This window comes from Moschus berezovskii, chromosome 12, assembly GCF_049115385.1.
Source record: "Moschus berezovskii isolate FMDL1 chromosome 12, NW_MosBer_1.0, whole genome shotgun sequence".
NCBI classification, from domain to species: Eukaryota; Metazoa; Chordata; class Mammalia; order Artiodactyla; family Moschidae; genus Moschus; species Moschus berezovskii.
In genome coordinates, this window is record NC_142471.1 from 78,169,721 (window position 1) to 78,182,444 (window position 12,724).

The window sequence follows — 12,724 nt, forward strand, 5'->3', positions numbered from 1 at the left end:
GTAACCAAATCATTTTAAAAGCAAAAATAATAAAAAGTCCTTTAAAATTTTTCCAACAGAGAGTGATATTGAATGTAAGAGGTGATGCTTTTCAACTATTCTGATAAGATGTATGCTGTTGTTCGTTGTTCACTCACTGTTGTATGTGACTCTTTGCAACCCCATGGACTGCAGCACTCAAGGACTCCCTGTCCCTCACTGTCTCCCAGAGTTTGCCCAGGTTCATGTCCACTGAGTCAGTGATGCCATACAACCATAAGATATATGGGATGACTGCTAAAGGAAGAATTGGCCTAGGGTTTGTTAAAGTGTTACAGCAACTCCTGGTAGATCATATTCTTTAAACTAAAAAATGTGTTGGAAACAACAAAAGTATTCTGAGACGTGGTGGGCAGAAGGCCCAATACAAACATCACAAAAGTTATAACCACACACCTAATCCTCTACACCTTCATTCAGAAGCCAATTCCATTGTCAACAGCATAAGTCCTGTGGCTTGTCCTATTTTATTTCCTTCCCTTTTGCCCGTCCCACCTGCCAAGTAAGACAATAAAACCCCCAAACTCAGGATTCACAACCACTGTCTCTTTTTATCTCATCCTGGGACATGGAGCAATCACTCAGAATTTACTTTTAAAACTGGAGATTAAAACAAGCCAGCACTTTTGAATACGTCTTTTTTAAAAAAATTCTTCCAAGTTTGTTACTAACAACGTCTGAAAAGAATCTGAAACTTTGAATTGTGAAACACTGCTGTGAAATTACATTTTTACGAACATCTATTGTTTCTTTGTTCCCTTGCCTGAAAATATGTTTCTCCCTAGGACATCAGCATATAACAAATAAATCCTAAAGTACCTTATTTTCCTGCCCAAATGCAGTACTTAACTCTGGTTGATTTCTAAAATTACTTACAGGAAGAAAAACTGCCTAAGTGTCTGATTATTATGGTATATTTGAGCCCTCATCAAGCAATGCCAACTCTGCTACACACAAAAACAAAACATGCCCTGAGTGGCATTGTATTTAAATATGACGATGCCTCGCAGTTTGTTTTTGATGGAGAAAACGAGAATTATTATTACCTAGGTGGATTTCCACCTAAGGATTAACCTTGTTCTATGGATTTCATAACTGTGGCATTATTGCTGGGCTTTTCATAATGAAGGGGAAAACCCATCATCAAACAAGCAATTTGCAATGGTTTACGTTCTCCGCCACCTGTGTGAGATGAGGAGTGTCAACTCTTCCAGCTATGATTTTCTAAGCTTTTGTTTCCTAAAGAAGAATTTACCTGAGCTCCTATGGAGAAGAGATCTGTGTTCACAAAACCAAGTCATAATGCCCCGGACCATGACTGCAATTATAACAACGTTTCTTTTTTTGTTCTTTTTTTTTTTTTCACTATTTCTTTGTTGTAAAAAAAAAAAAAAAAACAGTCTCAGACTTCTGCTGGAGCACAAGAAAGAAACAGCTGTACCAGGTGTAGCTCCACTCATTTCCTCCCCAACCTCAAACCCCAGCAAACAACACACTCCCAGTCAGAATGGGAATTTTCACAAAAGATGGAGAACTGAGATACTGTTAACTAGGTCACTGCTGCTGCTAAGTCGCTTCAGTCGTGTCCGACTCTGTGTGACCCCATAGACGGCAACCGACCAGGCTCCGCCATCCCTGGGATTCTCCAGGCAAGAACACTGGAGTGGGTTGCCATTGCCTTCTCCAATGTGTGAAAGTGAAAAGTGAAAGTGAAGTCGCTCAGTCATGTCCGACTAGTAGCGACCCCATGGACTGCAGCCCACCAGGTTCCTCTGTCCATGCGATTTTCTAGGCAAGAGTACTGGAGTGGCTTGTCATTGCCTTCTCAAAAAACCTAGACGAAAGAAAGAGAGGTCTGTTTCTTAGCAAACTTATTCCTCCTGAGCTCATTCTTCCTAAGAATCGTCTCTCTTCATCAGCTTCAAATGGATTCAAAGATCTCCCAGTCCAGCCAAACCCTTGGGATGTCTGGGACTCCTCTGAGCTCTGTGGGATCCAGTCTACTCCCCACCAAGGGGATTTCTCATTCTCTTCTCTCCTGCACACTGATCGAGATTTCAAAGACTGTGTTTATTTAAAAGGCACCACTGATTACACTCAATGAATTAATTTTCCACTTCTAATTAGCAGACACAGGAAAGCAGCATCCAGCATGTTTAAGCAGCATGAGATAACCAGGCTTACCACATACTACAAGGAGTTGGTTTGACTACAGCCCAAATAAACATATAAAATTGTAAAATCTCTCCTGGTGGCTCAGATGGTAAAGAATGTGCTTGCAATGCAGAAGACCCAGTTTCAATCCCTGGATTGTCACCAGGTTTCCTAAATATAAAGAATGATCCAAGAACCCTGAGCTTGGGAGCACTGCCTGGGAGTCCTCATATAAGACTATCTATGCTTAGGGACTCCATCCTATAGGATTTAAAAAAAGAACAGGATTTATGTGAGTATTACCCTCCCTTCCTTACAATGGGTATTTCAGTGGCAAAACCTATATAAATGGATATATTTCAAGATTTCAGTGCCTAGCATTGTACTGGACACTTTGCAAACACTGTTTGAAATAATTGTCCTAGCATCTCAACGAAGTAGAATTTCAGTCTCTCATTCATGTAATAAAAACCTATAAAGAGCTTACAATGTACAGAGAACTGTGTGGGCCTCTAGGAATACAGCATTGGAAAAGCCCTTTCCTGTAGGAGCTTACATTCTAGTCTGGAGATACAGACAACAAATATGTAAAGAACCAATTGTGCAAGTAAACAGGTTGATAGAGTAGACGGTGAAGGGAAGCACTGCTTAGGTGATCATGGCCATTGTAACTGAGGGGCCCTGACTTGATCTGAGAACTTCATGTATTAAACCTGCTTTGACAAGTGGGAAATTGAGACTGAGAGAGGTTTACAAAGTGCTCAAAATCATGTATCTACTGAGATCGTGTTAAATTCTAAGCTATCACTGTCAATCTCCAGATCTGCCTGCTCTCCACTACACCCTGTAGCCTCTCAAGGGAACCTCATGTTGTTCAGTCACTAAGTCACGCCTGATTCTTTGCAACGCCATGGACTGCAGCATGCCAGGCTTCCCTGTGCTTCACTCTCTCTCAGACCTGATAAATACCCAAATTCTGCCCTGCATCAAGGCTGTGGTTTCAGCCTTAGGCTGCAGAGAGAAAATGTTGCCAAAAAGAGATGAAAACAAGGAATTAAAACTCATAAACATCCTCATTTATACATAGGATAAACCATACCCAATATTAAGGTATCCATATTTAAATTTGCTTTCTTCACGTCCTTACTGCCTCCTTAATTTTTCACCAAAACCAAACTGTTTAATTTTGTTTTCTTACAGATGGTAATAAATGGGTCCTGATTTAATCTCTAGAGACCAGATTTTCAGAGCCTGTTTTTTAAGATATGAAAGTTACATAAATACCTATGTCCTCATCAAAGTACAGATTTCCAATCCTCCCAACTCCATAAAGTAAAGCATCATTAAAAAAAGAAGAAGAAGAAGTAGAATCAAGGGAAAATATGTCTTTGTGGGCTGATTGGGCAACACAGAGAACTCCCTTGATTACAAGTGACATTCAAAGAGATTCTTTCTTCCACTTGGCCATTTCCTCTCAATGGGACACTGAACAGGAGATAAGGTGTGTACCTAGGATGCTTCTGAGAATGGTTCTATTAAAGCTGAAGAACCCAACTGCCTTTGATCCCCTGAGAAAAAGTCTTCATCCAGTAAGTGAAGGGCTATTAGCTGAGGAAGCAGAGTAATCAAGACACTGCCTTCGAGGAAAAGAGCAAAGTTTCAAGCCTGGAGCACAAAGGAGGGGGCTGGGCCTCAATACACAGAGGGCAGTTCTGACAGAGAATGTTATTACAGAAAACAATCAGGAGAGCTTGATTGTGACCACTCCTGTTTCTCTTTTAAAATGGGACAGCCATTAATCTCGCTAATGTATGAGTGAAAAAGCAACCCATTTAATTTTGCAATAGCCTGGTACAGAGAAGGGCCAGAACCCAACTCCTGGAAGAACATGTCACGCCATCATGACTCCTCCATGATGGCCTGAGGTGCCCTCTCTCTTCATGCTGCTCCCTTAGATGTGCTTTGTTCATAAAGCATGTATGGTAGAGTTCATGGGACTTTAAAACCTGGGCTTTGGAATCAGACAGAGGGGTCTTGGCTCTGCCAGTTTACAGCTGTGAGATGGAATTTTCACCAAAGAGTGGCCTATTGTTTCTCTGAGGCCTTGACAAAGTCTATAAACTTCTTCCCCAGAACCCACACCCCACCCCCCAAAAAAAGTACTGTTTTTTTAAATGGTAGCCAAGACTGCAAAATCAAAGACAGAAAAGGGAAGGAAAGAAGGAGGAGAGAACAGAAGGGAAAGAGAAAAAGATGGAATGACAATAAATCCAGAATTGCAAGGCTGAGTAAGAAGATGTGTGGGTTGGCACTCATTTTAGCATGAGTGGCATCAGCGTTTGGAAGAGATGTTTGTCAAGTCTGAATATTTGCAATCACATGAATTTTTCATGTCATATAAACCACAGAGCTTGTAAATCTGAAAGACATTCTTTCAAAGGCCCTCTTGCTGAGCAGTAAGTTTGCTTTTAAAATACATGGTAGGGACTTCCCTGTTGGTTCAGGGGTTAAGACTTCTCCTTCCAATGCAGGGGGTAAGGGTTCAAACCCTGGTCGGAGAACTAAGATCCCACGTGCCTTGCAGCCAAAAAACTAAAACATAAAACAGAAGCAATATTTTAGCAAATTCAGTAAAGATCTGTCAAAAAATAATACATGGTAGATATTATGTTTGACTTTCCAGTAACCGTGCCCTACACGTAGGTAGCAGGTCATGACAACTCCATCCATGGCCAGTGATGAGTCCAGGGACGTGTGCCAATTTGAGTCAAAGTGACTCAAGGAGAGAGTGGCTCAGGGCTCATGGGCAGGAAGCGTTTCTTCCACACGCCAGACAGTAAATAAGGAAGCACAGCCCCAGACGCTGCCTGTAGAGATGATGGGAGCTGGGGCTGTGAGCGGGGCCAGCAATTGGAGAGTTGAAGTCACATGCGTCTCAGAGAAGGGGGCGCTTCATGCCCACCTACACCTGGACCTCTCACTAGAAGATGTAATAAATCTTATGTTCAGTAAATTCAGGGACAGTTTCCTACTTGTCCTGTCACGCAAAGTGACAATGCTATCAGTGTATTGAAGGCTCTGAAAAGCTCTGCAATAAAGTAACCCCGGCTTGATGAACATGGGTTGGAGCAAACTCTAGGAGATAACGAAGGACAGAGAAGCCTGGTGTGCCACAGTCCATGGGGTCACAAATAGTTGGACATGACTGAGCAACTGAACAACAACAAAGTCACCCCTATAATCCTGCATTTGGCCAACCTTAACTTTCAGAGAAATCGTCCTCTTCATAACGCCTGTTAACAAGTCATAGAACATGGTTAGAGACACACGACTGCAGAGCAGTAATTTAGCCTACATTAGCAGCCCTTCCTTAAAAACAAAAGGGATCTAACTATCTCTGTATTCCGTCAGTACAGTCCCTCATCTGCTGTTTTGAGTTGCTGTCCTCTGACCCCGCCCCCTGTGGTGGTAGTAAGAGGCAACAGATTCCTACCTAACTCCATCCTCACCATTGCAGTCCTTAGTCATCAGCCAATCACACTCCTTCCCTGGGATTTTTTTCTTCCCGGAACTGAGTGAGAGAGTAAGCCTCTCTGCTTCGCTCTTACTCTCACTCCCCCTCCCCTCCCTTCCTTCCTTTCTCAGTCTCTCAGGTGACAGGTGTTGCACGATGTAAGTTGTCTACACCATGAAAGACAGTCTTCAGTAAGAATGTATGAACCAGACTGAAGACAACACAGTCAGAGGAGAGAATGTCCCATGGGGGGTCAGGTCAGGTTCTGACCGTTTCTGAATCTCGCTGCTTTTGTGCCCTTTCTGCAATTCAGTATTCCAAGTTCCTTGAATTATCCAAACTGGAGGCCTGCAAGCTAGCAGCCTGTGGACCGAATTCAGCTGCAGCCTGTTTCTGCCATTGAAACTTTATGGGACATAGACACACACATTTGTTGACGGGCTGTCAATGTCTGTTTTATGCTGCAACAGCTGAGCTGACTCACTACAACAGAGAGAATATGGCCCACGAAGACAAGAAATATTCATTATGTGGGCCTTAAGGGAAAAAGTTTGCCAACCTCCGATCTAAAACAACTCAGCAACCTTCCAACAATTTATCCTTTTTGCCTAAGGTAGCTCCAGTTGCTATCTGTCACTTGCAACCAAAATATCATGATACACGTGTCTATGTCCCTATGCTCAATACACTCATGCACAGTTCATGTGCCACCCAGCCATGAGCTAAAGCCCTTTGCCCTTTTCTGTGGCCTATCTTTTCTTTCTGATCATTTCTTTTTGCGCAGGGGTTAGGCCATTCCATCCAATGTTTTTAATCAAGGATTTCCATATAGCCTCCCCTTTGTCCTTCCTTTTCACCTCATGATATTCAAAATTCTTGGCAGAACAAGAGCTATTTCTCCTTCATATTTGGTTTTCCTCTCCTCTGGTACCACGTACAAAGTAGGCACTCAGTAAACACAATGTATATTGAGTTAAATTTTTCCTCCCACCAACTACATTCAGCTAAATCTCTTTGTAAGAGAAGCTGCCTTTTCAAACACTCCGTTTTGCCAAAGACCAGCTTCCAGGTCAAATGTTAACAGGATCACACCATCCAGAAATGAATCCCCAGTCAGTGATCAGTTTTAGCCTAAAACAGTTGTTTTCAAAAGCATAGGCAGCTTTTGAAAACTGATGATTATGTTAAAGGTTTTCTGCTAACCCTGAAATGAATGTTTGGCCCCTCTCTGAATTTCAGGCACTGATGCTTTAGAGCAAGTGTTGACAATATATCTTATGGGCCACATCTGGCCCATGGCCCATTCCTATCAGCTGAGAATCATTTTTACAGATGAACATTTGGAGCCCATGTGATGATAGGGAACATCCTCTTTGAACCCCCATTATGTGAAATGCTATCCTAAAACATTTCTGGGCAGCTGCAGCAGCCTCACCCAGGAACTAACTCATTAGAAACACAAATTCTCAAGGCTCCAGTCCAGACCTTCTGAAACAGAAGCTCATGGATGGAGCCCAGCAATCTCTGTTTTAGCAAGACCTCCAAATAATTCTGATGCTCTAAAATAAAAGCAAGGGGTCAGCAAACCTTTCTGGAAAAACAAAAGAGTAAATATTTAGGCTTTGAGGGCTCAGAAAATCAAAGCTGTTATATGGTGTGCTGCATACTAAGTTGCATCAGTCATGTCCAACTCTGTGTGACCCCATGGACTGTAGTCCACCAGGCTCCTCTGTCCATGGGATTCTCCAGGCAAGAATACTGGGGTGGGTTGCCATGCCCTCCTCCAGGGGATCTCCCACCCAGGGATCTCTTACATCTCCTGCACTGGCAAGTGGGTTCTTTACCATTTGTGCCACCTGGGAAACATTTATACAAAAAAGAGAACACAAACTTCCAAAAATTTTGCAATGTAATTCAAAATATAATATTATTGATAGTATATAATAATAATAAAGTACTATTCTTGTGTAATACAGGTCTATTGATGAGAAGTATGGAAATATTTTAGGATAACCTTTCACATAATGGGAGTTCAAGTGGATGCTCCCTATCATCACATGGGGTTGCAAATGTTCATCTGTAAAAATTATTCTTAGCTCATAGGAATGAGCCATGGGTCAGATGTGACCCACAGAACATATTGCCAACCCTTGCTCTAAAGCATCAGTGCCTGAAATTCAGAGAGCGAGCAAACATTAATCGCAGGGTTGGCAGAAAACCTTTCAATCAATCAGCAGCTTTCAACTTTGTCCCTGGAGGACATTTGGGGGAGAGGATGACTTTGTCACCGGAGGACATTTGGTATTGTTTGGAGACATTTTGGGTTGTCACAACTGAGGGGAGAGAATTGCTTCCGTCATCTAAAGGGTAAAACATCCTACAATGCCTAGGATAAACCCTGTCAACAAAGAATTGGCCCCAAATGCCAGTTGTGCAGAGGTTAAGAAACCCTCGCATAGATAAATAACCCTTTGCATCTCACTTCAAGCCTGTAGACCTCCCTTTCACCTCCTGTCCTCTTCCTCAGCCATACAGGCAGTGCCCAATCCTATTCCTACTGTAACTTCCCAATTCAGATTTGAACTTGGTATCTTTAAGTGCCTTTGCAAGGATATTTCCAAGAAGCAAGGTTGTTCTTTCTGGAGTTTTCAAATTTTTATTGCTGAAGCAAAGTTCATGTCAATTCTAAGACAATTTAATTTCAGAGCTGTCCTTCCAAAGGGAGCTTAGAGTCTGTTTTCTTCCAGGGATAGCCACATGAAACCAGATATTTGTTGTGAGGGGAAAAGTAGTAAACAAGCTATTCAATAGGATCCTTGGGAAAAGAAAATATCCTAGAACATCCAAGGATCTTGAGGACTCTATATGATAACAATAAAAATAATGAAGCCTTTTTGATTTAGAAAACTTCTAACGATCCTGGTTGTGAAAAGGAAGTGGTAATTGATGTTATCCCATCTCGAATTCCTCCCTTTAAAAATGACACATCAGAAGCTAAGACGCTTTGAAGATCCTACTTACACAAAAGATAAAGATACTTCCCCTTCTCCATGGTGTGGCCTAAGTTCATGATTAGGTTATAAAATCATATTTGCTGAGTCAGATGATGGCTGACACTCCTGGAAGTCATTTGAAGCCAGGTGGCCTCTTACTGGCAATAGACGAGAAGAAAATAGGAAAATATTGGTCTATACTAGGAAAATGTTGTTGTTTGTTGTTGTTTAGTTGTTAAGTTGTATCTAACTCTTTTGTGACCCCATGGCTTCTCTGTCCACGTGATTTCCCAGGCAAGAATGCTAGAGTGGGTTGCTATTTCCCTCTCCAGCGTATCTTCCTGTCCCAGGGATCAAACCTACATCTCCTGCATTAGCAGGAGGATTCTTTACCACTGAGCAACCAGGGAAGAACAAGGAAAGGGAGATGTGAGCTAATATTTAATGAGGGTTTATTATGTAGCAGGCACTCTCCAGGTGTTTTCCTATACTATATTATTATAAAAGCCTGTGAGGCAGGTACCACTCTCTTCTTTTTACAGATGAGGAAACTGAGGCTCAGAGAGGTGAATTAATTTGACAGGTCATGCAGCTGATAGAGCCAGTATTGGAATCCAGGTATATCTGACTTCAAAAGTAAACTCTTAAAACATCATTAAGTCACCACGGTTTTGTGGATACACACGGAACGATGTCATTTAGATATAAGCAATTCAGACTAAGACAGTGTCTTTACTAACCAGGGGTCAGTGAGAACCTGGAAGTTCACAAAAAATCCAGAAGTGGGACACCCTCTCCTGATGGGCACTGTCCTGTGATGTTGGGCAGTTTTGTAAGATTAATTTGGGTACGAGGTTTCACTCCATTATCAAAGACAGCCCCACCCACTCACCTTGGTGAACCTCAAAGCACAGGGTGAGTGAGAAGTCTGTCTCCAAGAGTAACACGTGAGGCTGGGAAATTGATCAAGTTTGTAGAAGCATTTTGTACAAAATGGCTTTCCTGGTGGCTCAGTGGTAAAGAATCCAACTGTAAATTTAGGAGACGCAGGAGATGTGGGATCTCGATTCTAGGATCAGGAAGATCCCCTGGAGTGGAAATGGCAACCCACATCAGTATTCATCCTGGAAAATTCCATGTCGCAAAGAGTCAAACACAACTGAGTGACTGAGCATGTATACACTGTATGCTGCTAAGTTGCTGCTAAGTCACTTCAGTCGTGTCCGACTCTGTGTGACCCCATAGACGGAAGCCCACCAGGCTCCCCCGTCCCTGGGATTCTCCAGGCAACAACACTGGAGTGGGTTGCCATTTCCTTCTCCAATGTGTGAAAGTGAAAAGTGAAAGCAAAGTTGCTCAGTCGTGTCCGAACGTTAGCGACCCCACGGACTGCAGCCTACCAGGCTCCTCCATCCATGGGATTTTCTAGGCAAGAGTACTGGAGTGGCTTGCAATTGCCTTCTCCATACACTGTATAAAGGAAGAAAAAAAATCATTCTTTTTACAATGCAAACCACAGAGAGTAAAACCTTCTTGGCTAGAGAACAGAGTCAAAGGAGAGAACAGGGTATCAAAAATCCTAGGCTAAAGCCAAAATAGACATATTGGTTATAAAAAGGAGAAAAATCATAGTGCGGTTGTTCTAGCCAGGAGGAAGAAGTTTCCTTCTGCGCTGCAGGGTTCTCCTGACTGATCGGAGTTAACTTGACATGAGACAGATTAGCAAAAGAAAAATCAGACAGAGCTTTAATAACATGTATACATGACAGAAAGCAAGGCGGAACTAAAGAGCCTCTTGAAAGTGAAAGAGGAGAGTGAAAAAGCTGGCTTAAAGCTCAATATTCAAAAAACGAAGATCATGGCATCTTCCCATCACTTCATGGCAAATAGATGGGGAAACACAGGGGAAATAGTGACAGACTTTATTTTTTGGGGCTCCAAAATCACTGCAGATGGTGGCTGCAGCCATGAAATCAAAAGACATTTGCTCCTTGGAAGAAAAGCAATGACAAACCTACACAGCATATTAAAAAGCAGAGACATTACTTTGCCGACAAAGGTCCGTCTAGTCAAAGCTATGATTTTTCCCGTTCCCATAGTCATATATGGATGTGAGAGTTGGACCATAAAGAAGGCTGAGCACTGAAGAATCGATGTTTTTGAACTGTGGTGTTGGAGAAGAGTCCCTTGGACAACAGGGAGATCAAATCAGTCAATCCTAAAGGAAAATAACTCTGAATACTCAGTAGAAGGACTGTTGCTGAAACTGAAGCTCCAATACTTTGGCCACCTGACGTGAAGAGCTGACTCATTAGAAAAGACTCTGATGCTGGGAAAGATCGGAGCAGGAGGAGAAGGGGACGACAGAGGATGAGATGGTTGGATGGCATCACCGACTCAATGGACATGAGTTTGAGTAGGAGAGATGGTGAAGGACAGGGAAGCCTGGTGTGCTGCCGACCGTGGGGTCGCAAAGAGTCGGACACGACTGAGCTACCGAACGACAATACGTGGAGAGTGTTTCTCTGGCGGCTCAGAGGTAAAGAATCTGCCTGCAGTGCAGGGGCCACAGGAGATGCCAGGTCGATCCTTGAGCCAGGAAGATCCCCCGGAAGAGGGCATGGCAACCTACTCCAGTATTCTTGTCTAGACAGAGGAGCCTGGTGAGCTACAGTCCATAGGATTGCAAAGAATCAGATACGATTGAAGTGACTTAACACACACATACAAGCATACATGAGAGAGACACAGGGAAACTGAATAACTTGCCAAAATGGCCAAAATTCTCACCATCCTCAGCTACAGAGAAAAGAGGATGTTCAGGGTATCAATGTGGGCCCTTAAAGGGGAGGAAAGCAACTGACATGAAAATAGTAAAGCAAATGTTTGGCAGGGACAGGGAGACACAGAGTGGACCCTGATCTAAGGCTGGCCTACAGTTTCAACCCACAAAGCCTAGCCCATAGTCTTGCATGTATCTCTGGTGATAGCTCTATTCTGGAAGTGGCTCATTTATCTAAATTCTTTAGCCAGCTGGGATGGGGGTTGGGGATGCTTGAAAAGAAAGGCTTCCTGAGTCTTTTGTTCCTTGTTTGTTTTCCCGCTCAAAAGAATCCCCATGCCAAAGAGACATTTGGGGTGGCAAATTTTGCTCCCCAACACTACCTGCTGTTGGGTCACAAATGCTCTTGTACACAGAGGACAAGGAGAGACCCAAGCCAGGGACAGAACACTCTAGATTGCTACGTGGCAAGTTTAATAAGCAAGGGAACTTACTTATTAGGTTTGTCCTGGGCCACTGAGAGATGAGTGGATCTCCATCCTTATTGGCCAAATCTTCAAAGGTTATCCAGAGGCATTCAGTGGATTTAGTCATATGTTTCATCCAGATGGTATCAACAATACCTACTTTCTCATGGATGTGTCCCTGAAGCAGCTCCTAGTATAAGAACGGTGGGTGGAACTTACATTCCAAGGACAGGGAATAGGGCGAGGAGCCTCCAACTGCCTGGGTTGAAATTACAGAACAACCAGAGGTCCTGTCTTCTCAGTGACCATCTCCAGTACCCATGCAGGAAAGAGAAATGAGAAGGAGGAGGAAAAAGATGGATTTCTACAAATATCTGTTCCTCAGAGGAAAGAAAGAAAGTGAAGTTGCTCAGTCGTGTCAGACTCTTTGCGACCCCCTGGACTGTAGCCTACAGGCTCCTCCGTCCATGGGATTCTCCAGGCAAGAATACTGGAGTGGGTTGCCATTCCCTTCTCCAGGGGATCTTCCCGACCCAGGGATTGAACCCAAGTCTCCCACATTGCAGGCAGATGCTTTACCCTCTGAGCTACCAGGAAAGCCCGCATTCCTCAGAGGAAGCTCATATCAAGTTGAAATCCCAACTCAGAGACACATTTTCCCAGGCACAACTCAATACAAGCTCCATATGTACAAGGAAAGAGATGCAATTTAAGTCAAGTCTGCTGTCCTACACTCAGAGATGGGTGCTTCCTCTCCTGCTGACTCCAATCATTC

General features: G+C 43.1%; 1 long non-coding RNA gene across 1 annotated transcript in view; it reads right to left on the reverse strand.

Annotated features, from left to right (window-relative positions):
• Positions 1 to 12,373, reverse strand: part of LOC129555350 (uncharacterized) — an 84,179-nt gene extending 71,806 nt beyond the window's left edge. The window contains exon 1 of the long non-coding RNA XR_008685739.2: positions 11,977 to 12,373. This is a non-coding gene — a long non-coding RNA (uncharacterized LOC129555350). The remainder of the gene's footprint in view (positions 1 to 11,976) is intronic.
• Between the last annotated feature and the right edge of the window lie 351 nt (positions 12,374 to 12,724).